The sequence below is a fragment of the Chelonoidis abingdonii genome, chromosome 13 (genome assembly GCF_003597395.2).
Source record: "Chelonoidis abingdonii isolate Lonesome George chromosome 13, CheloAbing_2.0, whole genome shotgun sequence".
Classification (NCBI taxonomy): Eukaryota; Metazoa; Chordata; order Testudines; family Testudinidae; genus Chelonoidis; species Chelonoidis abingdonii.
Genome location: NC_133781.1, coordinates 1,098,575 through 1,124,429, shown reverse-complemented (window position 1 = coordinate 1,124,429; position 25,855 = coordinate 1,098,575). Strand labels below are relative to the sequence as shown.

Here is a 25,855-nt window from a genome sequence, read left to right as displayed (position 1 = left end):
ATAAAGCATCTTTTCCTTATCCCTGTCAGGCTGTTATTCGCTCTCAGCTAGACAGATCCGATATTTTGGTAACAATACTAACACTGTGTGCGGAGATAAGTGATTACACTCGCAGAGCTCTGGTCCTCTAGTTACCAAGTTGGCCGGTAGATGATGTAGCAAGAGTTTACTAAAATGAGAGATATTTGGGCAGTAATTCATTATCTGCTCCGCTCACATAACTCATGGACTAATGCCATCTTGAGCAGGGCACTCAAATGATGGAAAATAGAGATGGGTAGGAAAAGCAGTTCACATCTTGTGAAATTGTTTTGAGATTTTAAACCTTTTCCCATCTGGAATCAGCATGAAGGGTTGAAATCTTGAAAATTTGTGTGAACCAAAAATTTAAAAAAAAGTTAATTTGGGTCAATTGAAATGTTTTGTTTTGTTCTGACAATTTCAAAATGTTTTGATTTTTTAAAAATCTTTAGTTAGCTTTAATTTGTGTTGAGCCATAAAGATGGAAATTTCCATTTACTAAATGTCCAACTGGGAGGTTTCCACAATTTTGAAACTTTTTTACTTTTCTCAAAAAATGTTGTCAATCACCGACACCCCACCCAAAATCTTCAGGTTGGATGAATCAGCATATTCTGACAAGAGAATTTGGAGTTGAAAAATTCCCAACCAGCTGTAATGGAGGGTCCACATGGACCAAGATCAGAGTCACCAACCACCCTACTGGTAGAGGGAGACTCACTCCATAGACTCTATATCGTGTCAAGACATCCCACTTCTGGGGTTGCCATTTCATCAGCTGCTCTTACATGTACAAACTGCGTATTTGGTGTATGATTGTCTCCTTATCTTCCAAATATTTTTGAAAATGCAGCTCAGTAATAGTGGAGATTTCTGAGCCAGTATCAAACAAACAACTGATCTGCACCTCGGCTATAAGTACTTCAGCAGTTAGTCTCCAAATGCTCGCTCACACAAGTCGATAGATATGCTGCCACTGTCCGAGCGCCTCTCAGCACTGTATGCAGACTCTTTGTTCACCAAGAACGGGCCTAGGAATCCTTCTGCCACTGCTTGGCCTTCTGCTGTAGATGGGCCACTCATTCCGTGCCACGCTTGGCGCAGCCCTGATCTCAGTTGCAGCCTCTTTACTACCACAACAGAAAGGAATAAGAATAATCTCTTTGGGCAGGAGAACAGGGATTGTTCCTGGAGGTCCACCAAGGACAGTCCTTGTTTGACTTTCAAAGCGGAGGGCAGGGGTGTTGTGTGGGTGAGAGACGGTTTACATGGGGTGGAAAAGGAAAGGCAGGTTGTGGGACAGATTAGGGCAGGCTTGTTCTGCAGACGTGGAAGAGACACCTGCAACGGGTTGTGTGGGTGGGGGCCGGGCCTCTGGAGAGAGCAGAAGGCTCCACAATGGGCACAGAAGAGGTACAGTAGCCATGCAGAGGTAGAGATGGATTTGTGCCATATGCTCTCACCAGCACAGACCCCCTGGGTGGTCACGTTCTCCTCAGTTGCCCTCTGCAAGCCCGTGCACGTTTTGTTTCTCAGCGTGTAGATGAGGGGGTTGGAGCATGGGGGTCACCATGGTGTAGAAGAGGGATACCATCTTGCCCCGTGTGCTGGAGTAGCTGGATGGAGGCTGTAGATCATGGAAATGCCGTGCCATAAAACAGAACCAAACAGGTGGGAGGCACAGGTGTTAAGGCCTTGAGCCTGCCCTTCGCCGAGTGAATCTTCAGAACTGTGGTGCTGATGTAGCCATAGGACATCAGGATGAGGCCAGTGGAACCAGCAAGGAAAAATCACTCCACACTGGCGAGGACCTCAGCCTCATTGGGCGAGGTGTCGAACACATGCTAGTTTGAGCAGGCAGCACCGTTCGCAGAAGAGGTTTATCAATTGGTTCCGCCCACACCGGGGCAGCCTCAGGGTCCGATGGTCTGCAGGATGGAGTTGCCAAAGCCACAACAGGCGGTGGCCGCCAGCTGCAGGCAGAGGCGGTGGCTCATGATGGCTGTGTAGCGCAGTGGCTGGCAGATAGCGCATAGCGGTCATAGGCCATGACAGCCAGCAGGAGGCACTCAGTGCAACCCAGTGAGATGGAGATGTGAGCTGGGCCGCACAGCCAGCCAAGAGATAGATTTGTGGGTGCTGCGGAAAGTTCACCAGCACTGGGGCCACACTGGGTGTGTGCAGAGGTCCAGGAAAGAGAGGTTGCTGAGGAAGAAATACCTGGGCATGTGGAGATGGGGGTCAAGCCATGAGATCCATGATGATGGTGGTGTTTCAGCCAAGCCATCGGTGTAGGAGATTAAAATGAGCACAAGTAGCAGCAGCTCCAGTTGTGGCCGGTTCGACACCCCCTAGCAGGATTGAATTCCCCAAGAGAGCTTTGATTTCCATCTCCTGTGACCCTTTGCATATCATCACTGTAGGGGCCAGAAAGAATACGGTGAACATATCCGGCAGCAAGGAGATTTGTGATACGTAGTGCTAGTGCTGGCGATTGAACAGTTGGGTATTTGGATGGTAGCCTGAGTCTTAGGAGACAGGTAAGTGTTAAGATAATAACATTAGCGAAGGCTGGCAACTATAACTCTCGGGAATGGACCTCCTGCAGCACTGCATACTTTATGCAAAGGTCGAGAAATTGATCATTGTTCTGTTTGCAGTGTATGTTAGTCAGGTCAGATCCGAGATTTGGAAGATGAAAGCAGGATGAGGTAGTAATTTTTACTGGACCTGTTCTACAACGGTTTTCAGAACACACAGCAGGGAATTAACTGTTTCCACTCCAGCGCTGGTGTCAGCAATCAAATAAGGTCTACACATGAGTTTCCTGTCTGATGACAACTTAATAACCATAAGAGGACACTATCTAACCTGCAGTTTATTAGATTTAAGTGCACCAGACATAAGCAATAGATTTAAGAGTCATCCAGATATTACCTAACAAACTCGGATCTGTAAGTTGAGTAATTAGTACGTTGTGCAGTGAGCTAGTTATACACCTTAGGGAGCAAAAGATGTCAGAAAAATCTCTCTAAGTGTTCAGAGGCTGCTCCAGAATCACTGATTCCACTGATCTTTGATCAGACTAATACTACAACAACCATAGGTACTAATAACCTTTACAAAATATCACACTTTCCTGCTCTTTCATCAGAGGTCCCAGATCCAGGTCTTCCATCCATGCAAGGTTTTCTCATGTCCTTGTTGTCTTTCTATTCCCCTCTCCTTCTGATTAGCGACTCAGTCTAGTTTCCTCTGCCCTCAACAAGCTGTTTTCCAATTAAGCTCTTCCACCCCGTATCTGGTGTCCATTTTATTAACTTCACACGTGTCTCAATTGACTGAATATGGTGTGTAATTGATTGATTGCTTCTGGGTCCATCCATCAAATCTAGGGTAGTAGACAAGCTTTCCCTTGGCGAGAAAGAGAGCTTTTGAGGCTCAACACCGGGTTTCTTTTCTGTAAAACAAAGGTCTGGGCAAGTAGTCAGAGTGGTCACAGCTAAATGCAACATTTTTCTTCTGTGAAGCAAGATTTTTCCCTTACACAGTACTTCACATATTTCATGGACACATTCCATGGTGAATGGTCTGTAACATGCTTCCAGTCATCGAGGGGAAAGGAGGGGGAAAATAACAGCTGAATGGGATGGGTTAATGGATATAGATTTTTGTTCTCATGTTCAGTCCATGATTTTTAGTGTCCAGCCAAAGATTATGAATTTAGCTCTCAGGCTGGTCTTTTGAAGGTTTTCGTCGCCGGTTTTTCTTTCAGATGAGCGATTTGAAGGTCATAAATACAGAGATCTCTTTGTGTCAAGTTTCACCCCCATGACAGGGTATTTTTGTCTTCTATCATTTCCTGTGTGGTTATTCGAGAGTATGCAATTAATCTGGTTCACCCACATATTGTTGAGTTGGAGCGCTTACGTGCAGCTGGAGGAGATACAAGCACACGTGTTGTGATGGGTTGTGTTTTGACTAATGATCTTGAAAGCTGTACTTCGTGGATGAGTGTGATCATAACAGTAGCAATGGAATATAGACTGCAGGCATTTAGTGTCTGTGTTCTGGCACATTGAGTTGGTGTGTCTCGCTCTGCTGGGGAGCTTGCTTATGATGTGACAGGTGAGCTTGGGGACTTGTGAACGCCAAAGAAGGGGCTCAGGAACCCCGTCACAGATATGTGTTCTATGTAAATTCATAACCATTGCTTAGACCACTAAAATCTGGATTGATAGAGAAGGCTGGATATTGGCTTCTTATACAATCTGTGACCCACTACAGCTCTTCTCAGGTTTCATCCCTCATTCCACTCTATGAAAGGAGACAGTTCACTGACATTTTACTTGAATGATCCCATCGAATTATGTGTTAACTATTCTGAGTTTCTGATTCCTCTTTAGTACTTAGGCTGTGACACTCGAGTACCTTTCCTTGCTCTGTGTCCAGCTCAAAACTTGTCTCTATCACCATCGAAGTTGCTCCAGTAAAGATTCAGCTCATCACTTGTCCTCTTCTGCAATTACTCTGACAGTGGTCAATTGACACCAACATGTAACGTTTAGCATTCATCACTCCTCCTTCAATCTCTCTCCCCCAGGGGCGGGGGGGGGGGGGGGGGGGGGGGGAGGGGGGGGGGGGGGGGGGGGGGGGGGGTGGCATTTTTCTTTTTCTTGTAACATTTTTCAACGTTTCCCCCCATCCTCACTTTCATTTCTTCTTCCTGTTCTCATCTTCTCGTCCATCCTCCAACTCTATCAGTGTCCCAAAAGGGCTAAGAATGTCTACAAATCTTTGGGCTGCCCTAAACAGGAACATGGGCAATACTGAGGCTCTTATACCGTCGAATAAGTACATCCATGCATGTGAGACTATGGAAGCGAAGAAGGGGGGCGACGAATTTGAGTGAGAAAGAGAGAAGGAGGAAGTACAGTTGTTTGGTTGTGAGAGCATTTGTTTGGCCTTCTTCAAAAGTGCTTGTGGCCCGAAAGATGGACAAGGATGGATAAGTTTGAATGAGGAAACGGAACTCTCTGGCGCATATGAGAGCGTTAGTTAAACTCGCTGGGTTGTTGGCTATTGTTTCAAAAGGGGATGAGCCGGGAGGACTGTGGGATTGTGATGAAAAACGTATTAAAAATGATGCTGGCATTTATTTCTGTCCATTTACCTGAGCCACCACAAATGTGTGATGGACCATGGGTGATGGGACGTGAATGTGGATGGAAGGTCTAGAGCATTAAGTGAGTGAGTGAAGATCTGGGGGGGGTCTTATCCGACAAGATATGTCAGAGGATAGTTCCTGGCTGAGAACTTGCGGAGAGCTGGCTTCAGTACCAGCCTGACACGCGAGTCCTGGGTGATTTTGGGTCGTGATCTCGACTTTCTCAGTCTGGGATCCTCTCATAAAGGTGAGAATATCTCCTTCTTCATCTCCTTTATTCTGTTTTGGCCTGCTTGAGGGCATGGATGTGTGTCCTCTTTCACTGATCATTGTGCAGCACCAAAGAACAGGCCGCCTGATCACAGCCTGGGCAGAAGTTGCTTACTGTGTGCCGGGCAGTGCTGATGATTGGGGATCCACTCTGTGGGAGCTTCTACGGTTCAACTGTATCAGAATTTGTTGTACCTGAATCGCCTCGAACGGATGAGGAAGAAAGAACTTTCTAGGGTAAGTAAGAGGACAGGAGGGATTGGTAAAAGAACTGCTCCTGATATTCTAGTGAGTCCACACACTTGCTGGACTCCGGCCCCGGGCTTTCCCTTTGTGGCAGCCGATTCAGACTTGGGCAGCAATCTGTGCTTATTGTAAGTATGCTGGTACAACCCTGATTTGGAGAAGCCGGCAATAAACATCCATCTATATTTTTCATACTGCCGCTAGGTCGTTGTCTCCCTTCTGTTCCATTCACTGTGCTTGTTCCTTCTCCACGTCCATCACTTCTTATTTCAAACACTCTCCCCAGATCACCTCATTCACCTCCGATCGTCTCTCCCGACTGTCCTGCTGACAGCTTCTGGGTCTTCAGATCTCTGTACGCAGGCAGGTCTTAGCTGCATCTCTGCTCCCCTTCACTGAACACGCTCTGTGCTTGCGGAGCCCGGAGGATGAGGCAACCATGGCGCGAGGGGCTGATGTCTAGGTTTGGGAGGAAGGGGAGGAACAAGCGACTCTGTGCCACTGCTGTGCTGGCGCAGCACATCCATCTCTGGCTTCTGGCAAGAGATGCCAGGTAATGTTCATCATCGGCTGCTGGGTCCCAGCGGTTTGTCTGGGAGGATTGGGCAATGTGGGTCATCTGGTCACATCCGAGTCAGTAGTTGCATGGTCATGAGATCTCCAATCTGGGAGCAAACCTTCGGTGGTGTGAGTGAGGAGCCTGAAGATGCCCCGGAGCCTCCTACTACATATGCCCCAGCCGGGTGGGGATGCCCAAAGCCTGTCTCAGTGGGAAGGGACTCCTGGAAGCTCAGCTACTGCAGTGCTGGGAACATTAAAAAAGCCAGAGATGAGAGAGAGAGAGAGTTACTGAGTGTACGGGGGCTGATGGAGGCTAGGCATGGGTGGATGGAACTGGAGAGGAGGAGTCAGAGAGAGAGAAGCATGGATATGGAGAAAGAAAGGAAGTCAGAGGTGAATTGGTAGAAGGACAGAGAAAGACAGAGAGAAGGCTGGACAATACAGAAAGAGATAGATGAACAGGAAAAGAGAGACCTGGATAGATGCAGAAATGTACGGTGGATGGCTGGCTAGCCAGACCCGTCTACAGTCATCCTTGTGTCTCCCAGCTTACGGGGATGGTATCTCTATGTGTCTGGGTGGGCCAAGGTCGAAAGCATGGCCAGGACTCCATGTCTCTGAGACTGCAGATGTCTCTTCCTACATGGCTCAGGATCTCTGTCCCAGACTCCTAAGGGCCATGTGCGGGGAGGGAAACAAACCTTTATGGTTGTCAGAACTGGAGAGTATGGGGAGAGTTTCCTCCCTGCATCGTCCCCAAGGGGCTGGCACTCAGCTGGTGATGTTTGTGGAGCCCCACGGACCACGGTTGACAGTTTTGACAGGGGGCTGGTAAATAACAGCTGAACCCTGGTTTATACCCAGAACCTGGAAAAAAGAATTGTATCAGTGTCCAACAGCATAGAACAAATCTTTTCAACCTTCTGGTACCTGCATTTACACCTGATTAATAGGTTTGTTCTACACACTACAGAAACTTGACAATGACCTTTTTTAAGAAGGGCATGGGGTACTGTAATAACTCGACAGTTACCTGGTACAGAAGGGTGTGTGGTACTGGAGTAACTGGACAATGACCTGATGCAGAAGGATATGTAATATCAGTCTGGCTGGCCAAGGATCTGGTGCCAAGATATTCAGCCCCTCTCTGTGACAGAGGAAAGTCTGAGACAGGTGCCAACTGTCCCTGGCAGATTAAGTGCCCTGCAAAGGCTTCAGAATGCGACGTGCTGGGCATTGTTAGAGTCTTGGCTCCTGGTTGCAGCTGGGGGATCCAGCAATTGGGACTTAGTAAAAATGTGCTATTTCTGACATGACCTCTGATGAGTCCACTTGTGGGGCCATTAAAAAGTTTTCTGCTTCAGATTAAGAAGGGAATCAAAGTGAATCCAAAGGGAGCCAAACTCGAGCGAGCCCCATGGGCAGCGGGAGAGCTTTTGTGTTAATTTCCAGTGAACTAAGGGGGCCCAGAGGTCACAGGTGTTAGCATGATCCTGTTACTTATGCAACACTTAGCAGTCAAACCTGGTTCAGGGTTTTGAGGACAGAGACCTCAGCTGGCTCAATCCCGTGAGGAAACCACTAAAGACTTCATGCCAAAGTCTGGAAATGTATTGAATCAGATGCAGCAGAGGAAAAAGAATTTCAGCACAAAATATACATCAGTTTGAATCTTCCCTTGGCATGTTCTGAGACCCGAATGTAACCCAATTTTTTCAAAAGTCCCTTTCAGAGAGGATAGCAATTATCCTCTCTTCTTTTGTCTGACCGTCCCTCATAGTGGGAAAGAAAGGGTTTTAGTTCAGTTGATGGCTGTGACTGGTGGTTTCCTGTCTTTAACAAAAGAGACTGACACAAGAGATAGGATGGCAGCAGAGAGGCTTTAGACCTATTCCACCAATTCCCTTGAATCGGGCCCCTCATCTAAGATAGCCCCGCATCCAGTGAGAATCCCTTCCCTGGCTAGAGACGCCTTTTTAATTTTTACTTATCTGGCAGTGCTCTGGGACTTTGGTGGCACTTCAGTGGCAGGTTATTCACTCACTCTGGGTTTTCGGCGGCACTTTGGCAGTGGGTCCTTCACTTGCTCTGGGTCTTAGGCGGCGGGTTGTTGGCATGGCCCCAGCTGCAGTCTCCAGAGAAAGCCGCAAGGCTCGGGTGCACAGCCCCTGCTACAGCCTCTGACCTGGCTGCAGCCCCTAGAGAAAGCCATAGGTTGGGGCTTCAGGGTCCTTATTCCAGTCAGACACAACTGCAGGGCAGGGTGCACAATTCTGCCTCCTCTTCCTGAATCCCTAGAAGTCATGGAGGTCTGGCAAAGCCATGGAATCCATGACTGCTGTGAACTCCATGATTAAATCATAACCTTAACCATGAGTACGTGATGGCTGTCTTCAAATACTTGAAAGGCTGCCATAAAAAAGATGGAGAAAACTTGTTGTCTCTTGCCACAGAGGGCAGGACAGGAGACAATGGGATCAAACTCCAGCACAGCAGATTTAGAGTAAATCTCAGGAAAAACTTCCTAACTGTAAGAACAATTGCTTATTAAAATAGTAAAAGCATCTTGATTGGTTAATAACTTAGATTGTTTAATAATTCAATCACACAGTGCTTTTAATATCATGCTGCAAAGAGCCGCAGGAGACACACTGACCAGTCACTTGTGGCTCATGAGCCTCAGTCTGAGTATCACTGGTTTAGACACAACTAATCTTGGTTCTCAGCAGTGGGTTAGACTAGATGACCCTGGCGGTCCCTTCTAACCGAATGATTCTGTGTTTCTATGAGTACCATAGCAGCAGCTCCTGCGGCTCCCATCCCATGGGGCTGGCTGGTCTCAGCTCCGCACTCCAGGCACTGTGATCTCCAGTGTTGGAACATGGCTCAGGGGTGGGTAGGCCCAACCTGGGCTGCACTGTGACCCCCATGTACCATTTACAAGGCCTGGATTGGGAATCTGCGACCAATCAGCACTGTGGGATGGGAGCTGCAGAAGCTGCTACTGCTGTGGGGTCAGAGCAGATTGGGCCTTCTCTCCAGCTCTCCATGCTATTCTTTCGCATGTTCTGGCAAGCCAGTTTTTGGTCATGACCCACATGGTTGAGAAACTCTGCAGAATCTGTCCTTGGACACTGCAACCTTCTCCTACTGTCCAGTCACTTTGCTGCTCTCATGCGGTACCTTCGTCTAATCCTTCAAAATCAGGGTTCCCCAAACCTGCGATAACACAGGCATCTCCAGAGAAGTGGTGTCCTGTGGACTCGTTACTCTCCTATTTGTGATGCTGTCCACAGTGGGGGAGTGTGGAGAGGTGATATGTCAAACAGAGGGAAAGATCTCCAAAGTTTCGTGATGGATTGGTGCCCTGCCATGCCGCAATTCCAGTGGACCATTCTACTCCCTCTTTCCCTGTCATCAGATGTTTGGTGCGTGTGTGATCTCTCTGTGTGCTGTCCCAGCTCTGCGCAGGCAGCTGGCACAGTAGGCCTCAAGTGAACCGCCCAATGACAACAAGATCCATTAAAATATGAAGGCACTAAGTTAGGTTTATTGTTGACGAAGCATGGTATAAATATCCCAAAGACTCTACAGGGATACTAAGACATGTATGCTCATGACTATGGATGCAGCTCAGTGAATGATAGGACTTCCCATTTCTCCCTCAGCTGGCCAAAGACACTCCCTTTGAGACCCCTCTTTCTACACAGATACAAACAAGTTACATTTTGCTCCTCTAATGTGGCAAGGTGCGACCCTCAGATGTATTTAGGTGACACTCATTACTTGGTACATGTTGGTTTGAGTAAAACATCTCTATCAATCACACTGTCATCCTGTTCTCTTTGGGGAATGTGTTAGTATTGAGGTATTCTAGTACCACCCTCCTGGAATGTGTTTGCATGTGTGTTTTGTGCCTAGCACCTCCTAGGAGTGTGTGTTTCTGCAAAATCAGCCCTGTTCTTGACAGATTCTGTGAGTAGGACCTGACTCTTGCTCACAGACTGGCTTTGCTTTATATCAGCAAGCTTGGACCACTACATTAGCTCGGGCTTCAGGCCTCATACCAGGCCTCTGATACAAGAGCTTATGTTTGAGGCCCTCCATCACCTCCTCTTAGCTTGCTGGATATGACTGAGAGACACTTTATGCAGGACCTGAGAAGATGCGTTGGTGAAGGGTTTGCATTATTCATAGATGCATCTATGCATAAATTCCAAAGCCAGCAGGGATCACTCTGATTGTCTAGTCCAGTGGTTCTCAAACTTTGCAATAAGGCAACCCCACAACTGCATTTTCTCTTTTTGGGGGATCCACCCTTACCCTGTTACCCCCTCTCCAGCCCCATATTTCCCCCTCCCTTCCCCAGCCTCCTGCTTCCTCTGGTCCAGCCCCCAAGCGCTTTGCTTTCATTCTCCCAAACCTGTCCCTTCTTCCAGCACCTGCCTGCTCCTCTCTCCCCATGGCGAGGCCACGATCCTTACCAGGCTGCGGGAATACATCACATCTCTCTATGTGAGACAGATGCATGTATATCTATCTTTCTCGATAGAGATAGAAAGACAGTCATGTAGATTTAATACACGATGTCAAGTAACACACAGACTGAAACAATGTTAATGTCAGCTCTTGCCTTTTGGCCCCGCTCACCCATCTGGAGCCCCGCAGCCTCGCGGCCCCGGTCCCTCAGCCCGAGAGCAGCAAGTGCGGCTGTCTTGCTCCTGCATCTGGAGCTCAGCAACCCCGTTGTGCCGCTCCCTGGTCAGAGCCCCGCAACCCCACCGTCCCGTTCCCCCGGCCGGAGCATGGCAAGTCCCATGGCCCCACTACCCCGGCCAGAGTCCCGCAACTCCGCCATCGCGGTACCCCAGCCGGATCCCCGCAAAATAGCATCCCTGCTCCTTCAGCTGAAGCCTCGCAACCCCGCGGCCCCATTCCCCCAGCCCAAGAGTGACAAGTGCGGCTGCCCCGCTCCTGCGGCCGGAGCTCAGTAACCCCGCGGTGGGGCTTCAGCCGGGGGAGCGAGACCGCAGGGTTGCGGGGCTCTGGCTGAGATAGCGGGGCCACGGGGCTCTGGTGGGGAGAGTGGGGCTGTGGGTTTGCGGGGCTCTGGCCGCGGGAGCAGGGCCGTGGAGTTGTGGGTCTCTGGCTGGGACAGCGGGGTTGCGGGACTGCTGCAGCAGGGCCAAAAGACAAACGCTGACATTAACATTGTTTCAGTCTGAGTGTTACTTGACATCGTGTATTCAGTGTCACCATAGAAGGGATGGGCTCTGCATAGACGGAAATTTGCCTGGGCATCAGTAGAAAATGTTAAGTAAAATTTGCCTTAAAAATTAAACCTGGCGCTTTGTCATCTTGTGTCATCATTTTTATTTCTTAGCTTTCAGCTATTTAAGTCAACCTTAAAACTTTCCTACTCACTGTTTACTCTCTGACATTGTATCTCTCTAATCTCCTTCATAACCATCATTGACTTTTTTCCATTTTGATACTATCCCATAGTATCAGAGACAGTGAGAAAAATAGCAAATAAAGGTACATGACTGTCTTTCTGTATCTATCGAGAATGATAGATATACATGCATCTGTCTCACACAGAGAGATGTGATGTATTCCCTGCAGCCAGGGCCAGCTTTAGGAAGTGCGGGGCCCAATTCAAACAATTTTGATGGGGATAACTAAAAAAAAAAAAAAATGTAAAAAAACACGGGGGGCTTGTACTTACTGGACAGTGCTCCGAGTGTTCAGTGGCACTTCGGCGACGGGTCCTTCACTCGCTCCAGGTCCTCGGCTGCACTGAAGGACCCACTGCCGAAGACCCAGAGCGAGTGAAGGACCCACCACCGAAGTGCCGCCAAAGACCCAGAGCGAGCGAAGAACCCGCCACTGAAGTGCCACCAAAGACCCAGAGTGCCGCCAGGTGAGTAAAAATTAAAAAGACGCCTCTAGCCAGGGAAGGGATTCTCACTGGGTACGGGCCCCTCTTACGTGTGGGGCCCGATTCGGGGGAATTGGTGGAATAGGCCTAATGCCGGCCCTGGCTAAAGCCATCCCTGAGACTGCCAACGGTCCACGTGACTGGCTCCAGCCACTTCCTCCACACTGCGGCAGATTCTGCTCCCCACTGCAGTGCCTGACGCCCAGGGGAGGTGAGAGTGGGGTTCAAAGCAGCCAGAGCCAGTGAGTGGACAACCAGCAGACTGTCCCCCCATGCATGTGCCCCAGTGGTTCTTCTGTCCTGCCCCGATTCACATGCAGCAGGCAGCAGAGTGGGGCACAGGATAGAGCACTACTTCCTGCTTCCCAGGGAAACTGAGAGAGCAGGGGAACAGGGGACTGCCTCTGGGGCATGCATGACCCACCTAGCCCCTTCCTGTGGAACACTGATCTAGTCGGACTTCTTGTTTTGCACAGGCCAGAGAACTTCCCCCATATAATTCCCAGAGCAGAGCTTTCAGAAAAAAACAAGCCATCTTGATTTAAAAATGGCTCTTTTAACCCTCCCCTTTTGTTATTAGTTTAGCACCTTCCTGACAACTCTGGCTAGACTGTCCCTGAGTAGATTAGCTCCCCTTCTACTATTTATCCTGCCTTCGAGCTTCTCCATCCCAGAAGCATAAATTAAAATACAAACATAAGAATGGCCTTACTGGGTCAAGACCAAAAGTCCATCTGACCCCATAGCCTGTCTTCCAATAGTGATCAATGACAGATGCTTCAGAGGGAATGAACAGCACTCCCAGCTTCTGGCAAACTGAGGCTAGGGACACTATCCCTGCCCATCCTGGCTAATAACCATTGATGGACCTATTCTTCATGAACTTATCTAATTCTTTTTTGAACCTGTTATAGTCTTGGCCTTCACAACATCCTCTGGCAAAGAGTTCCACAGGTTGACTGTGCATCATGTAAAAAAATACTTCCTTTTAAACCTGCTGCCTATTCATTTCATTTGGTGACCCCTAGTTCTTGTATTATAGAAAGACTAAATAACACTTCCTTATTTGCTTTCTCCACACCAGTCATGATTTTATAGACCTCTGTCATATCCCCCTTACTCATCATATTCATCCCAACCTTATTCATCTCTTCGCATATGAAAGCTGTTCCATAGCCCTAAGAATTTTTGTTTCCCTTTTCTGAGCTTTTCCCAATTCCAATATATATATATTTGGGAGGGGGACAACCAGATCTGCCCACAATATTCAAGATGTGGGAGTACCAGGGATTTATACAGAGGTAATATGATTATTATTCTTATTACAGCAGCAGGTTCAGGGCTATTCTAACCTATGCCATCTACTAGGGCTGGGGAAGGCATTCTAATGGCCAAGGTCACCAGAAAACAAAGCATTCTAAACCTGAGACCTCTTAATCCTAGAATATCAAAGAATCATAGAATATCAGGGTTGGAAGGGACCTCGGGCGGTCATCTATTCCAACCCCCTGCTCAAAGCAGGACCAATTCCCAACTAAATCATCCCAGCCAGGGCTTTGTTAAGCCTGACCTTAAAAACCTTAAGGAAGGAGATTCCACTACACTCCATAGGTAACCCATTCCAGTGCTTCAGCACCCTCCAGTGAAAAACTTTGGTTCCTAATATCCAACCTAAAGCCTCTCGCCTCCCCAACTGAGACCATACTCCTTGTTCTGTCATCAGGTACCACTGAGAACAGTCTAGATCCACTCCTCTTTTGGAACCCCTTTCAGTAGTTGAAAGCAGCTATCAAATCCCCCCTCCAGTTCTTCTTTTCTGCATGCGACTACAACAATCCCAGTTCCCTCAGCCTTCCTCATAAGTTCATGTGCTCCAGCCCCCTAATCATTTTTGTTGCCCTCGCTGGACTTCTTCCCAATTTTTCCACATCCTTCTTGTAGTGTGGGGCCCAAAAATGGACACAGTACCTCCAGATGAGGGCGCCTCACCAATGAAAAAATAGAGGAATGATCAGTCCCTCGATCTGCTGGCAAATGCTCTCTATTTATACAGCCCAAAATGCTGTTAGCCTTCTTGGCACAACAAGGAGTACTGTTGACTCATATACACTTCTAAGTCCACTGTAACCCCAGGTTCTTTCTGCAAAGAACTGCTGCCTAGCCATTCGGTCCCTAGTCTGTAATAGGGAATGGGATTCTTCTGCATCCTAAGTGGCAGGACTCTGCACCGTTGTCTTGTTGAACCTCATTAGTTTCTTTTGACCCAGTCCTCTAATCTGTCTAACTTGTCCCCACTATGGTGGGGAAGAAGCAGGAGAGGAGGGTGCAGAAAAGTTGGCAGTTTGGCTGAATGACTGCCCTGGGGATCCCTGTGTCAGAGAAGATAAGCCAGTGAGAAAGCTGTAAGTTGTTTTTTTTTGTGTTGTTGGTGTGTTTTGTTTTTTTGTTCATTGTGCATTTTGAAAGATTGGGGGGAAAAACATAGTTTTGGAATTCAGACCCAGAAATCGATATTTTAAAAAAAACAAATTGGCAAAAAATAAAGTCAAAAAATTTATTAATGGATCAAGCAAAATATTTCATCTGAACCCAGAACCCCAAAATGTGTTGTTTTAATTCTGGAATCTTATTTTTTAAAACACTAAAATTTTTGAAAAGTAACCTTGAAACAAAAATCTCATGTTGAAATCAAAAAATAATTTTGAAAACCATCAAAACAGAACACTTCGATTTTTATTCAATTCTTTATCTTAATTTTGTAATTTCTTTCTAAGTTTTTTGTGCTTCTTGAGTGAAACAATTTGGCAAAATGAACACGAAATATCGAAACTGTTTCACATTTGATCAAAAATGTTTGGTTTGTTTTTTTCGCGTGGAAAAAGAGTTTTGGTCTGAAAAATGTTGCCTGTGTCTATCACCAGATTGCTATCATGCCATCTCTTCAATTTTTTTTTTCTTGCCTTTGGCAAGGATCTGTTTGAAATGCGGGCAGAAATGGGTAGAATTGAGATTTCTTACATTGTTTTGTAAGATCTGTCCCCATCAATTCTTGGCAACTGAAATTAATTAATAATTAATCCAGAATAAAAGTAAGTAAAAGTAGATTAAATAGAAAAAACCCCTTATGAAGCAGGGATGTCTTTTGGTTAAGACAACTGGCCCTGGAATGGCAATAAAGACGGGTTCAGTAAGGAATAGCAAGAACGTCGATGCACTGAGTGAGACGCACAGTCGATGCCAACCACTCCTGCATCCTCTCTGCCTCCAAAATCTCTGGTGTTATACACTGAGCCCAAGTTCTTCATCTCTTTGTGCCCCATCTCCCTAATTGCTAAGGTGAGGGATTAATAGCCATCTCGTTTTCCTGCCTTTCTTTTGTGTCCTTGTATGTGTAGAACGGAGATCTTTCAGCGGCAGAGACTTAAAGCAGGACCCAGCCCAGTGCGGCCTTTAAGGTGTTACAATAATCCAATATAATAAATGGTACACAGAACAAATACTCTTGAGTGGTGTCATAATCAATTTCATCCTTACTAATCTCTTCTCCTCTCCCACTTTTGTCTGTTCTGGCTTATTAAAACGTAGTTTCCCAACACAGGGACGCTGGCCAGCATCATCATCAGCTGGTTTGTGGCAAATGCTCAGCACCATACAGCTGGGATAGTTTTAATTTGGGCAATTGATCTTAGATATCAGCAGAATAGAGTCTGCTTAATGGTTCTATGTTGAGGGGATGTTGGATGGGAAGGATCTGAGTTACTGCAGAGAATTCTTCCTGGTGCTGGCCTGGTGGGGGGGAGTCTTGCCCACATGCTTAGGGGGTTTTAAGCCGCCATGATTGCCATATTTGGGGTCGGGAAGCGAATTTTCGCCTCCAGGGCGGATTGCAGGGGCGCCGGAGGTTTTCACCTTCCTCTGCAGCGTGGGGCATGGTCACTTGCTGGTGGAATTTTCTGGTCAGCTTGAGGTCTTCAAACCACAATTTTGAGTTCAATAACTCAGTCATGGGTTAGGGGTTGTTATAAAAGTGGATGGGTAGGGTTCTGTGGCCTGCTTTGTGCAGGAGGTCAGACTAGATGATCATATTGGTCCCTTCTGACCTACGAGTCTATGAGTCTAATGACTTTACAATGGGGGCTTGCTGTTGATAAAGAACCCTGTTCCACTGTCATTCTGTACCTCAGTTTCCCCCATCTGTAAAATGTGGATAATAATCTTTACTTACTGAACAGGTAATGGTGAAGATAAACACATTAATATGTTTTAAGCAGTCATATGCTGGGAACATGGGCTACAGATAAGTAACTTTTGACATTGTGTATATTTTCAGCTAACAAGTTTGTTTTAATTGAATGGCTAGAGGACAAAACCCCTGAGAGACTTGAATAATAACAAGTTGTTTTTGACTTTGCTGAGTTTATTTAAAAACAAACAAAAGAATGGCATGGGATTTAAAGCCATCTTTGAAATATCTCAAACCTTTTGCAGGCAACCCTTGTAACCTTTGGGTTTATTCAAAGGGCAGTGGACCTAAGAAGTGAACAAATCACTCTTAACCCTTATTGTTTTAGCTGATTGATCTTTTCCCTACGTATGGACATTTTTATTCTTTTAGCCTTTGCTTATTTCCAGTGTATTGTGTTTACCCTTTTGAACCTGGGACAGTGAATCAGATTCACAACACGGGACAAACTGCAAATACTCTGTAATCTACTGAAGAAAATAAATGAACAATTGCTGTGCATACACACACTACCAAAACTATAGTTCACAACAACTCCAGCCCATTTATAGTCTAACCTAGTGAAAATCTGTAACAATGTAGCATTGTAAATTCATGCCTCCTGTATCATATGAGTTTCAGTTCCGTTTCATTTTCATTAAATTTATCATACACTGGCAAACAATTTAATTTGTGTTTGTTTTATTCATTTTTTCCCCACACCTGGAGACAGTGAGAGGTACCCTAGTCTTCTACAATACCTGGCACTGTTCCGCAACTTTGCCTGAGGAATTAGCTTAAGTGATCCTTTTGATTAATAAATCCAGATCCTACACTTTTGCAACTGAAGACACTATGCTGTTCCCTCACAAATGAAGGTAAGTGGATTTTATAATGAATGTTGTGGTGACGAAAATACTACATTGAGGAATTTGTATATATATTGTTGAGAATTAATAACCAAATCATTGGAAAAGATATAAACTCTCAAACTTTGGAGCCTAAACTAACTTCTAAGTATTGGGGATTGGAGGGAAACTTTCCTTGTGGGCTGGTAATTACATAATTAACCACTAGGGGGCTTCTTACACTTTCCTTTAATTCAAACCTGATAGTGGCCACAGCTGTAGACAGGTGACTGAATGAGATGGACAAGTAGTTTGATACAGTCTAGCAATGCCTATGTTCATAGAAATACGAATTAAGAGACTGGAATAAATGGACTACTGGTTAAATCCAGAATGAGGGAAGGACTAGAGAAGGTTTTGTGGCTAAAAGAATGAGGAGTACTTGTGGCACCTTCGAGACAAACACATTTATTTGAGCATAAGCTATTGTGGGCTAAAACCCACTTCATCAGATGCATGCAGTGGAAAATACAGTAGGAAGATACATATATACACAAGGCACTGGACAGAGATTCAAAAACAGAGAGAGAAAAAAACATGCAAAGACGTAGGGTGACCAGACAGCAAGTTTGGAAAATCGGGACAGAGTGTGGGGGGTACTAGGTGCTCATATAAGAAAAAGCCCCAAATATCAAGACTGTCTCTATAAAATTGGGACATCTGGTCACCCTACATAGATGCAACCCCTACCCCAAGAGCTGAAATGTGCATATCGATGCCCCACAAACACACACTTTTGGATTGTTTGGGAATCTATATAAAATACTACATAATACCAGGGTGGAACTGATGTCCTTCTTTAGCGATCACTGTTTAAATTGGCAATGTATCAGATTTAGACTGAGATTTAATTTTGAGCTGTGGCATTCTTCTCTGCTCCATCGTGGGCCATATTAATAACTTCCTCTCACTGCTACGTTCCCGGACAAATAAAAGAACAGCGTGCACCAGAATCACTTTACAGCACTCTGCAGCAAAACAGGGAAAGCAGCCAAGGAAGCCAGACACTAGCTTGTTCACCTTTCTGTTTAAGCCAGGTTGATGGCTGCTTTGCACGACTGGACCAGTGCAGCTCTGGACCCCACAGCATAGCAGTAAATCTGGGAGGTGATTGTTCCATTCTGTTCAGCGCTGGTGGGGCCTTGCCTGGAGTACTGCATCCAGCTTGGGCATCACAGTTAAAGAATTTGTGAGCAAATTGGAGAGAGTATGGAGGACAGTAATAACAATGATAGGATGTTTAGCAAACATGAGCTGTGAGGAAAGGTTGAAAGAACTGGGCATATGCAGTCTAGAGAATAGAAGTCTGAAGTGCAGGGGGAGCATACATAATAATGACCTTCAAATATGGAAAAGGCTGTTACAAAAAGGACAGCGATCAATTGTTCTCTGCATAAGCCTAGGATAGGACAAGAAGCAATTGGTTTAGCCTGCAGCAGGGGAGATTTGGGTTGGGTATCAAGAAAAGCTTTCTGGAGCTATGGCTACACTAGAGACCTTACGGGGGTAACAGCAGGCAGCTAATGACTGCAGAGATAACAGCGGTGGCAGTGGTGTTAAGTGGCACCAGATTACAGCATCATCAGCATTGGTCAATGTCCTTCCCTTTTCGTTTTCAGGGCTGAGAGGTGAACACACCTCCAGATCTTTGCTGACCAAGGACAGCCAACCGTAAGCGGGGTGCAGCAGAGGGAAAGGGAGTGGCGTGTTAAAGGGACTTTCATTCATCAGATTTTCTCTCTACACGGTGGGAATCTGAGGCAGAGGACACTGCCCAGCGCACAGTGAGGTGGGTGTTTGCTTAGGGTTATATGCTTTGGAATCGTGGTTGTGAGTGTTTCCCAAAATTAGCACCAGGTTCCCATTGCCTTGTAATAAAAGTTCTCTTTTGTTACACACAGACTCATTGCTTGCTAGTGGGGCAGTTATTGCCCATTAGAAGTGCCCTGGGGTGGTGTTTAGTTTTCTTAGATTACTGGTTGGGGGCTGTTTTGTATTGTTAAGAGGAACCTCTAGATATTGCTGCCAACTCCACCTGGTAGAAGGGTTACACGTACAAACAGAGCCTAGTATGATGCTGCCCTGATGTTATCTGGTTAAAGAAAAGATGTCTTGAGTAAATGACTTAATCTACCTTTTGCCCAACTGTAAATTGGAGATAGTGTCTGCTTCCTTCATGCACAGGGGTGTCATGAGGCTAAAATCCATTGCTGACTGCTGTGATGACCATCACATATGCATGGAGATAGATGGAACCTATGAACCTTCTGTGCTTTATCCCCCTTGAATGTGGTTTTTATCATTTATCTCTTCCCACCCCCACCCCCTATCATGTAAGACATGATGAGAAATCTTACATGGCATAACAGAAGCTCCGTGTCAGAATTCCTTCTTCTGGGATTCTCCAGCCAGCCCAGGATGCAGCTGCTGCTCTTTGCGGTCTTCCTGGCCATCTACCTAGCCATCCTCTTTGAGAACAGCCTAATTTTTGTCCTTATCAAGATCGACTCTCATCTCCACATGCCCATGTACTTTTTCCTGGCCAACCTCTCTTTCCTGGACATCAGCTACACCACCACCACTGTGCCACAGATGCTGCTCCACCTCCTCTCCAAAAAGAAGAACATCTCTTACGTTGGCTGTATCATCCAGATGTACATCTTCCTCTCCCTGGGGATAACTGAGTGCATCCTCTATGCTGTGATGGCCTATGACTGATACGTGGCCATTTGCCACCCGCTGCACTACACCCTCATCATGAGCAGGTCGGTCTGTGTCAAGATGGTGGCCAGCTCTTGGGTGGGTGGTTTCTTCTTTGCCATGGTGCACACTGGCGTCACTATGAGGCTGCCCTACTGTGGCCTAAATGAAATCAACCACTTCTTCTGTGAGGTGCCAGCCATTTTGAAGCTGGCTTGTGCAGACACACGGGTCACCAAGGTGGTGGTCTTCGTGATGGGAGTGATACTTCTTATGACCCCAGTCTTCTTGATCCTGGTTTCTTACGTGTTCATCATGGTGGCCTCCTTGAGGATCTCCTCAGCAGAGGGGGGGTTAAAGGCCTTCTCCATCTGCACTGCACACTTCACCATGGTGACACTCTTCTATGGCGCTGCTATGTTCATGTACATGCGTCCTGCCTCCAGCTACTCACCCGAGAGGGACAAATACTTCTCTTTCTTTTACAATGTGGTGTCTGCCCTCCTGAATCCTCTCATCTACAGCCTGAGAAACAAGGATGTCAAAGGAGCTCTGGTCAAACTGATGGGTAAAAAATGACCCTTCAAGGGGGAAGAAGAATTGTCATGTGGTTCAGGACTCCTGGGTTCTTTCCCCAGCTTTAGGAGGGGAGAAGTGGAGCAGGGAGGGGCTGGGACTCAGGACTCCTGGGTTCTATTCACCACTCCAGGAGGGAAGTGGGATCTAGTGAGTTAGAACAATGGGCACTAGGTATCACAAGTCCTGATTTCTATCCCTGGCTGTGGTCCAGAATAATCGTGTGACACTGGGAAAGTAAGGCACGGAGAAAGGAAATGAGCTGTGTTCAAAACCCAGGACTCTCCCTGACTGCCTGCTATACTGCCTCTCAATTTTGAGTTGTTTAAGTTAATAGAGCTGCACTCTATTACATTTTAAGTGAAGGCTCCTTAACTATTGAAATCACTGCTCCATCCATTGCATTTAGATTGACATCTCTAGATGGTTTAAGGCAATACAAGGTGTATCTATTCCCTAAGATGAAATTCACTCCTGTGTAAAGATCCAGCAGAAGACCTATGAAAGATCAGAATTTGCATTGGTTTAAAACTGGTGCAAATACCTGTGTGAACACACTGATGTTGGTTTATAAGGCAGATGTACATTAATAAAATGGTGTTAATACACAAAGTTGCAGAAGTAAATGCTTCATTAAAGTATATGCCAATCAGAGCATCATTGAACTTCAGCTCTCAAAATAGGACGTAAATGGTGCATGGGCATTTTCCTGATCCTTTGCTTGGCTGTGAGTTTCAGTCCAAATTGTTGGGAAAAGGTTGATTTTTGGGAGGATAAGTGGGCCAGTTATTTATAGGGCTGGACTGCATGGGCAGGGACACATTCATTAACAATGGACCAGACCAGCTTATGGTTGTTGGTTTGTATGTTTTTGTTAAATATGCATATAGAGACTGAGACATTTTATATAAATAAAAGTAATTAATTCATATGAATGACTAGCTCCAAAAGGGATTTTTTTCATCCCTACATGTCAAAGCAGGTAATTATTATTAACCACCTTTTACAGATGGGAAAATTAAGGCACAGGACCCTGGAGTATCTAGCTCTAGGCAAATCCACCAACCAGTCCTATAGCCAAGATTAGAACCCATGGCTGTTGAGACTAAGTTCAGTGCTCAATACATTAGGTGACTTTGCAAGTATTTACTAGTGATGGAACAATTTTGATTTATCACACTTACCAAATAATTCCATTTAACTTTTCTTCAAAATTCCTGATCTCCCTTCAAACCTCTCCCCAGGCATATCTGTGCTGCAGACTTCATTTGAGTGACTGACATCAGGGTCTGAGCACAATATGAAAAGTAAAATAATTTTTTTTTAAATTTAAATGTAACCCATTTTTTTTTCTTTTTTACAATTTACCATTTGGAACAAATAAAAGAAGTGTGAAGGAGTATGGTTGACCTACTTTCTTACATATTTTATATCTTCTACCTTTTGAAGAAGTAAAAAAAGCAAGGTAGGAGCTTGGGGAAAATAAGAACAGCCGTACCACGTCAGACCAAACGTCCATCTAGCCCAGTATCCTGTCTACTGACAGTGGTCAATGTCAGGTGCCCCAGAGGGAGTGAAGCTAACAGGCAATGATCAAGTGATCTCTCTCCTACCATCCATCTCCACCCTCTGACAAAGAGAGGCTAGGGACACCATTCCTTACCCATTCTGGCTATTAGCATTTATGGACTTAACTGCCATGAATTTATCCAGTTCCCTTTCAAACTCTGTTATAGTACTAGCCTTCACAACCTCCTCAGGTAAGGAGTTCCACAAGTTTACTGTGTGCTGCTTGAAGAACTTCCTTTTATTTGTTTTAAACCTGCTGCCTATTAATTTCATTTGGTGACCCCTAGTTCTTGTATTATGTATTAAATGAAAATTCAAAATCTGAAAACAGAAAACAAAGATTTGGCAGGTTCCAAAAGTCAAAAGGAAATGATATTTTTAATTCCAAATTTGGAATATAGGACGTTATTCAAAATTCACAGTGGAGCACATGTTCTCTTTCAAGAATATGCATGCTAACAATAAAATAAAAAAAATCAAACGTTTAGAAACTCAGGAAATGCAGTTTTAAAGTTGTGTTTCTCCAACAAGGCACCCAAACTGTCTAAATTCTGACCCACTAGAAATGCCTGCTGATTACATTCTCTTCTTTGTAGAATATAAAATGTATATATAACAGAATATTGGCTTTGCTACTTGTTTAATATAAACTTGTCTCATGTTGAATGTACTGCATGTTCACTGCACTAATCTTTGTTATTTACACGCACTTGCTCCACTTTCATGATCTGAATTATCAGCAGTATATGGAGCCAATCTAGCTTTTCCTCATATGACATTTAGACAATTGGAAGCACAGTGCCAGGTGTGATGCAATGAGGTACTTTGTGTCATGAGCACCTTGCAGGACAGATACTTTAATAAGGACTGGGTAGTGTGTGCCTTTGCTATGTTGCTTGTCTAAGCAATCACTTGTATGCTGTGTACCGTCAATGTCTGTGAGCTTGTCTATACGCACAGCGCTGCTCCGGTTCAGCTGCGTCGCTGTAACGTTTAGTGAAGATGCTCACTATGCAGATGGGAGAGCTTCTCCCATATGCCACCTCCCTAGATTGGCCAGTTTAGTTTGGACATATTCCTGAAGGTTTCATCACGTGACATAATCTTTAATTAAAGTTTCACCTTTAGTTCCTGAAGACTCTAGGACAGACCCTGAGAGGCAGCAGCTGTGTTGATGGGAGAAGCCCTCCCACAGACCTAGCGTAGTCTACATTAGGAGTTTGGCAGGTATAGCTGCATCCACACCCCTGAGCAATGTGGTTATACCGAGATAAATCCATATTGTAGACTAGGGCTAAGGAAAAGGCCATAAAGCACCATGACCATTATTCAATTCAGGAAAAGTGGCGTAACAGACTAGACGGCATGAGGAAATGGTGGGGAAAGTGAATGCTTTTCAAGGAAGAATAGAGGGCAGCCAGATTCAGATGTGTCTGATGGCAGATGAAAGGGGCAGGGCCTCCCAACACCCTGTCATGGCTGTACCAGGTCTCCCTCTGTATCTCTTTACAGCAAGTCGAGCCAAGATAGATGGAAGTATATTCTGATTATTCTGGTCTCCAATCAGCTGTTCAACCTTGTCCCTTCCCTTTGCACTCAGTGCATAGCCATAAAAATCACCGAAGAAAACTGAGGCACATGACTCACAAAAATATTGCCAACATTTCCACATTCATCACACACCCGTACTTCCTTGTTCCCAAGTCCCAAGTGTCGGGAAGTTGTTGACTCCACCCAGAGCGAGCCGGGGACTGTGCTCAGCACATCCTAAAATAATGCCAATGATTCAATGTGTCAGCCAATTCCCCATATTTCATCAGACACACAACTAGGACTTCCTTGTAGGAACACCCACACTATGTTTGTTCCCAAATCGCATGTAAGCTGCACCTGGCCCCTGTTGTTTTAATGGCGATAGAATAAATGGATCCAAAGATCCAAAGGTGTCAACATGACCCTAAAACTGTCCAACATTAAACATCTTTAAACAAGGTCTGGGGTTTGGTATATAAAGACCTCAGTTTGCTTAGCACCATGGCAAACACACCTTTAAACAGCCTTTTAACTTTTTACAGCAGTATTGCAAAATATATTGTCTAAGCCAGCTAAGCCAGACTGTTTATAAACAGGAGACAAAAGATGGGTGGGAAAAAGAAGAAAAGAAGTGGAGAAGGTAAAGGGCACACGGGAGTGAGGGTGGTCACGGGTCCACAGGACTGGTGCTGCACCCTCAGATTTGGAACAGTCTCTAGGAGGAACCTCTTCAGTATGCCAGACCCCAAAGGGTTCTCACTCCTCCCACACAGGGGAGGTCATGCGGCCTCACTACCCCCTTGATAGAACCTCTGATTTTCAGCCCTCCTGTTTCCCACTGTGAGCTCTGTGCAGCGAGTCCAGCTGAGACAGACTCCTCATGGAGACCTGTCCACTCTTTGGGGGTTAATGCACATCATCCAACATTTGCAGTGACACTCACACAGTGGTGTCAAAACAGTCGGGTTATTAATAAACTAGAACAGAGCCTAGGAATTCCGTAGATTAATTAAGCCAGTGCTTAATTTGTGCCAAGGTTGAACCTAAGAAGAACATAAGAGTGACCATACTTGGTCAGACCAAAGGTCCATCTAGCCCAGTATCCTTTCTTTCGAGAGAGGCCAATGCTGGGTGCATCAGAGGGAATGAACAGAACAGGGCAGTTATCAAGTGATCCATCCCCTGTCGCCCATTCCCACCTTCTGGCAAACAGAGGCTAGGGACACCATCCCTGCTCATCCTGGCTAATAGCCATTGATCGACCTATCCTGCTGAGCTCCAGCAGCTCTCGGCTTAGCAGTTCATATCCCCGGCTCCTCTGGCATTGCTGCATCAGTTATGAATATAAAAAAATTGCTTGAGTCCTGGCACCTCTTTCATTACAGATGAAGCACTGATTAAAGCCTAGTCCATTCTGGTTAACTCAGAGCCCAGACAAGCTGTAGCAAACCCCATTTTTCAAACTCCGTCTGTCTCTTCTTCTGACCTCCTTGGTCAGATCCCAGGGGAGAGCCCCAGCTCCTTCCAGGAGCCAACTCATCCTCTCACCTCACACCTTCCCAGTTCTTGAGCTGAGGGATGTTGCTCCATTTCCCTGCTGAAAGGTGGGAAAATCCATCTCCTTCTGGGTCCTTGGCTGCAAAGTGTCAGCGTACTGGTGACTGGCTTTGCCATTGTCTTCTCAGATTCTCCATTGGCAAGAGGTTGGCCTTGGCCAGTCCTTTGCAATGATTCTTTCAATCTCAGGCAGCTAAGCCTCGTTCATACCTCTGTCTCTTAGTCTGTCCTGAGAGCAAACCATGCAAAACACAGGGGAAACTGAGGCATGTCTAGGAGTCATAAAAAATATTACAGAAAATTTCCACTTTATTGGTGAGGAAAACACAGGCTCATCTCACAAATGGTTTTCAGGATTTAGCAGGAGCTGGTGGAGGTGGTGGTGTCATCTGGGTCCCTCTCCCTAATCTGGTCTGGTCAGGACATCTCACAGGATCTGACTGACAATGGCCCAGTGATGTTACATCTTTCAATCAACCAGCATCCCTGACCCTGTCTTCTAATTTTCCTCCCAATGTCTCTTTTTCTAAGGACCCCACAGGAGAATGGTGGATGGAATAGCTCATTACTTTGTCCATCAATTA

The 25,855-nt window shown here is 45.8% G+C and overlaps 2 pseudogenes; one reads left to right on the top strand and one right to left on the bottom strand.

The window, feature by feature from the left end:
- Positions 1-951: 951 nt before the first annotated feature.
- On the bottom strand, positions 952-4,497 carry LOC142047704 (olfactory receptor 2G3-like; annotated as a pseudogene).
- Positions 4,498-19,679: 15,182 nt separating this feature from the next.
- On the top strand, positions 19,680-20,615 carry LOC116820395 (olfactory receptor 5A2-like; annotated as a pseudogene).
- The last annotated feature ends 5,240 nt before the right edge of the window (positions 20,616-25,855 follow it).